A 5,825-nucleotide genomic window follows, 5' to 3' on the forward strand; every position below is an offset into this window, starting at 1 on the left:
GTGGAAAACTTGAAGGAGAGGAGTCTGATAGCATTGCGCCTGGTCCAGGATGCAATGGCTGAGCGTGCAGTTGATGAAGCCCTGACAAAGACCTAATCCAACACTGCAAAGGAGCAAGAATGAGGTATATGCAATACCTTGAGGATGAAAAAAAGAATAAAGAACAAACTGCAAATGAGAAGAAAAGAAAGGAGCTCCACCAAGACATAGAAAATGTCAAAGCAAAAGAGAGAAGAATCATGAAAAGCAGTGAGATGATGCAGATAGAGGCAGACGAAATGGCAATGAAAGCAGGACTTCACATTACTGCCCAAATCCAATGCTTATCGCAAAAGTGTGGCCGAGAAAAAGGAAGAGCTGCAAGCCCTGCAGGAGAGCGTCAAGAAGCTACAATAACAGATTTATTTTAGAGGAACATTTTAATTGAAATTACATTGCTTTCTTTTATATTGACCTTTTTGCACTGCAGGATAGGATTTGAGTTTGATATTTATATTTTTTATTTATTTTTGCAGTGATTTTCATTTTTACTTGAAGAATGCAGGTGTCAGATGCACCAAGTCAACTGTAAGTAAACAGTAAACAGATAAAGTAAAGGAAATTGTTTTGGTAATTTATTGAACATCAAATATTTTGTGAAGAAAGCACAAGAGAGAAAGATTGAGATGAATAAACATTTAAGCAATCTGGTTAAATGTACAAAATATAAGGTACAATTGTAGAAAATAGCAATTCTCCAAAGCTTGGGATATATGATATATACCGGTATTTTACCCTAGTTTGTCAGAATAATTTACTTCAGATCCATTTCATACACCTGGGGCCCGTTCTTCGTACGTTGCTTAAAACATCCGAGATCAAACGAGACATCCAAGATGATATCGTGGTAATCATGATCTGGCTAATTAGTTTCTTCGAACACACCTGCCGGTTAAGATTATTATAGCTGGATTGAGTTATCTGAGATAATTACGCGTTCATGCGCTGGTTTAAAAGGGGACATGTATCGATAGTAGAAACATTGATCAGCAACGCTGCTATTGGCTGCTCACCATGGCCAAAGAGCGCATCAGTTTTTCACCTCAGCAGAGCAAGAATTATTACTGGAAGGGTATGCTGAGTTTGAAAAAATAATTAAAACGCCAGGGAACACCTCAAAGTGTGCAAAAGCCAGGAGAGAGGGCTCGCAAAAAGTAGCAGACAAATTAAATGCAACAAGTAAAAGTGAAGTACAAGAATATTCTTCAAACTGGTAATCTTTTCTACTTCTACTGTTTAGTCTCTTTTACCAAAAACATTTTAAATTATGTGTTTGTCTGTTTATAACAGCAACCAAGAAAAAGGCTGAGATGAAAAAAACAAGTGGTGGTCCTGCACCCCCACATTATACCCCGGCAGAAGAGCTGGCCCTTGGGTTAAATGAGAACCGACCCATTGTGGAGGGCATCCCTGGGGGTAGCTCTTCCTTAGACCTAAAGCCATGGGACCAGTAACAGCAACACCTTAATTGCAGGTAAATTAGTTTTAAATCATCTTGCTACACTGTAAATAATTTGTTGCTGCATTAAATGAAGTATGTCTATAATCCAAATGGCTGGTACAGTGATTTCAACAGATACATATTGAGTCAATTGCTTTGACTTGTGAAGGTGAAAACTGCATAACTTAATGTACATATATTTTGCAATATGTTATTGATCATATTTTTTTCCTAGTGTAGTTCATTGTAATGCCATTGAGTTCTCCTCTTTTGTGTAGTTTTACATAATACACCAACACTTTTACCTGTTCCCAAGAAAGTGGTGGCTGAAATATGTGCAGTAAGTGGATTTTTTTTTTAACTTTACATCAAAACGGAAGAAAGTGCAACACTTTGTAATACCCTTTTTTCTTTTGCACAGGACAGTGAAGAAACCCTCTCAGATGACTGTCCTTTGGAGGAAGTACTTGTAAGTGCATTAATAACTTGATTTAATTTATAGCTGTGGACATATTATTTCTGACTGCAATATGAGTTGCAGGAGGAAAGTCCTACTGCACAAAGTGATACAGAGGTGGGCAGTCTACTTTTCCTTTTTATTTCTGTTGCATGAGGCTTGTGTTGATTTTTTTATTTATTTAAATGGCACAGGGTGATATCCGTACACTATATAAACGGAATCTTCAACAGAAAATTGAGTATTTTGATCTTAAAACACAAAAATTAAGGGGAGAAAGAGAACTTGACACCTTAAAGAAGAAAAAACTGGCACTAGAGATTGAGTTGCTTCAAAAAGAACTTCAGAGTAAGCGCTAAAACACTTTTTCACACTGTACTATTGCTGACTTTGCATAACAATATCTCTTATTGCAGGAAAAAGATGACCATCACTGGCTTTTCTTGAGAAACAATTGAAATAAAACTCGAGGAACTAAGCATGTTGTCTTGTCTATTACCTAGTTGACTTGACCTAGTTCATATTGCCACACCAGTCCGCTCGCTCCGCTCCTCCTCCTCTCTCCATCTCATTGTCCCTCCCGCCCGCCTCATCACTATGGGGAGTAGGGCCTTCAGTCGCTGTGCTCCCCAGCTTTGGAACACTCTCCCCCCTAACCTCCGCAACTCCGATTCTCTTACACACTTCCAATCTTCACTAAAAACTCATCTGTTTAGACAAGCCTACTCACTGTGTGTGTGAGCCTACTGCATTATCCTCCTATATTCTTTTTTAACTGATGTATGTATTTAACTGAATTTAATGAAGGTTTATGTGTGTGTAAAAAAAGAAGAAAAAGTAAAAAAATGGTGTCCCACAATTCGGTCCCGTGCAGCTCTGCCACTGGGTTGGTCCAAGTGCACTGGCTGGAGGTCATCATCAGGCTGCACCCCCACCACAGGGGTCCTCTCCTTTCTGATGGTGGCAATATTGTGGAGGATGGCACATGCAACAATAATGTCACCGGCCCTGTCGGGTGCAACCCTCAGACCCTTCAGACACTGAAATCTTCCCTTTAGTTGCCCAAAGGTCATTTCAATGCGTGCCCTTGTCCTGGCTAGAGCTGCATTGAAACGGGTTTGTGGTCAGGGTCATGAAGTACTGCCTGCAGGCATAGCCCTTGTCTCCTAGCAGGATCCCATCGTAAGCACCTGAAAAATGCAGTTTTGTTAGGCTCATAATAAAATTATATAACACAGTGAGTTTGAAATTATTATTTTTCCTTACCACGTTCAAATAATGTGCATAAATGTGACTCTGAAAATCCTGGAGTCATGCACAGAACCAGGCCATTTGGCTTCCACATTTGTTATGTGGAACATGGAGTCACACACCATCTAAAATATTTGTAATCCGTCAACTGCATACTTTTTGATTACTTTATATATATATATATATATATTTTCTAATCTGCAATATTAAGAATCGTAATAGTAATTTACCTGCACATTTACACTGTGAAATCCCTTTCGGTTCACAAAATCCCCTTCATTGGGACCAGGTGGTGCCTTGATGGGGACGTGTGTGCAGTCTATGGCACCAATCACATTAGAGAAGCCTGAGGAACAAATACTGTAAGTCCTAGGCTACTTTTTGGCATAATCATGGTTGCATGATCTTCATTAACAATTATAATGTACCTGCAATGGCAAACAAAATTCTGCTTCACAGCCGTCTTAAGTGGCTTGGGAATATCACAACGCCCCCTAAAAACTGTTTGAGTGCCAGATAAACTTTGCGAATGGCACGACATACAGCACTTTCCCCCAAGTTTTCCGCATCTCCAATAGTGTAAAGGAAAGTGCCACTCGCAAAGAATCACAAAGCTATACAAACTGTTTGTGCAGTTGTTAAAGCCCGACTCCGACGAGTCGAACATTAAACATGTGGCTCCAACAAGTTGACAATGTAGATGACACCCTCCTGAGAAAAACGATATCTCTCAATCAGTAGATTATCACGCTGCGTTAAAGGATCATGTCGATCTCGCAAAACGCGATTAATTCGAAAAGCTCTTCGAATTATTCACCAATCTTTGCACAACTATAATACCGATATAACTGTATAGGTACAATATCACATCGGTTTCAAAATATATCTTGATATGATAATACTCGCACTGTAGCAGCTGAAAAAGTATTTAAAATGTCCTGGAAAAGTCCTGGAAAATCATTTCAAGAAAAGAGTGGGAACCCTGAATTTAGGGAGTCAAGAGTGAAATACTTCTTTGAAATAAGAAGATTTAAGCACTTTGCTAGCTCCACCGGAACAATACCCTCAAACAAATCGTGAGCAATATCAGGAGGATAACCTGTGCTTACGTCAAAATGGGCAAGGCTTTCAGAAAGAACACACCTTCTTTTAACTCCACAGTAGTTACTATTGCTCTTCTCTGCAACGTCAACATGTGCTTTGTGAATATGACATCTTTACACTGAATCTCGGATGTATGTGCTGTACAAAATCTGCATATGTAATGCCCAGCAAAACTCTCAACAAAGCCAGCTAAGCCATGGGCTCCAAGATTGTCTGCTACCACAGACTGGACTGTGCCTTTGACAGAGTGACCGAGCTGGGAGATAACAACACAGAAGTGTTGCAATGTAGCCAGGTCTTTTAGAAGAGGCTCCAAAGCTCTTTCGTATCCATATGTCTTAATATCATCTGTCTTGTATAAGATAGCCAGATAAATGGAAGTCACTGCAGAATTTGAACCTGCCCACAAATAATTCAGAATCCAGTAGACACCACACAGTTTATGTTTTTTGCGCAATGTTCCAAGAGGGTTACAAATCTCAAAATCATCCACATAAAGTGTAATTGAAAGTCGCAATTCATCACTACAGAGAAAAATATTCTCTTTAAAGTACTGACCGTCCCTATAAGACTTGTACTGCTGTTGATGGTTTGTGAGATATCCCTCTTGCTCTCTGCTCGTTTTTTGGCCTTTTACAATGTTTTCAAGGATGCAAGTGTTAGACAAAATCTGCTGCAATGACTGGAGTAAAGGAACGTACTGAAAGGTCCTTTTCTTTTTTGCATCCAGAATAAACTCAACATGCTCCACAACACGGAAATGTTCTTTGTAATATTACTTTCGCTTAAAGGCTGTAGCCAGAGGCCCTTTCTTTCCTATAGCTTTACCTAGTGGATTTAATTCACACACAACAGCAGCAAGCTCACTAACAATCACATCATCAATCTTCAAATTGTGTTTAGAGAATACACCAGTAATATTACCTTTGGTCACAGGTACAGATGCAGAGCTCAGCAAGTAGTTAATTTCATCCAAAACATCATCCACAGCCACAGATGGAACATGTGAAATGTTTTCGAGTCTTAATAAGATGGAAGCAACTCTCTGCTCTATTAATTTGGGCAGGTCCTCAACAATTTCCCTATACTTTGCTGTATCTGAAAGTGTATCAAAGCCTAAATGTTCTAACTCTTCTGTAAAAACAGCAACCTCCTCAGTAGCACAACTTTCTGAGGACTCTGGCAAGTTATCAGTAAACGTAATAACTTCAGTTTTAAAGTCCTTTAGGGTGTAACTGCTGTGTTTTCTGTTTCTGTGTGAATTATAAGTGCCGTACACATTAGTTTTAAATGTACATCCTACAAATGCACAAGGCACAGTCTCATGTCGCTTCAGATGAGCACGGATATGAAGAAATACTCTCTTTCTGTTGATAATTCCTTACATTTACAAAGCTGACACTGGAAATGAGATGAAAGAGTGTCAAAACCTGAACATTAAGACCCGTTAAAGGATTAGTTCCCTTTCAAAAAATATTTTCCTTATAATTTACTCAGCCCCATGTCATCCAAGATATCCATGTCTTTCTTTCT

General features: G+C 39.1%; 1 long non-coding RNA gene across 2 annotated transcripts; it reads left to right on the forward strand.

Moving 5' to 3' along the window:
• Nucleotides 1–771: 771 nt before the first annotated feature.
• On the forward strand, nt 772–2,389 carry LOC306999253. 2 transcript variants are annotated; one of them, XR_013797795.1, is made up of 4 exons: nt 772–1,513; nt 1,759–1,820; nt 1,902–2,054; nt 2,132–2,389. It is a non-coding gene; the product is annotated as an uncharacterized lncRNA (long non-coding RNA). The 2 variants fall into 2 exon arrangements; XR_013797794.1 differs by having other exon boundaries at nt 772–1,820.
• The last annotated feature ends 3,436 nt before the right edge of the window (nt 2,390–5,825 follow it).

This window comes from Phoxinus phoxinus (genome assembly GCF_949152265.1).
Source record: "Phoxinus phoxinus genome assembly, chromosome: 5".
In the NCBI taxonomy this organism is placed as follows: domain Eukaryota; kingdom Metazoa; phylum Chordata; class Actinopteri; order Cypriniformes; family Leuciscidae; genus Phoxinus; species Phoxinus phoxinus.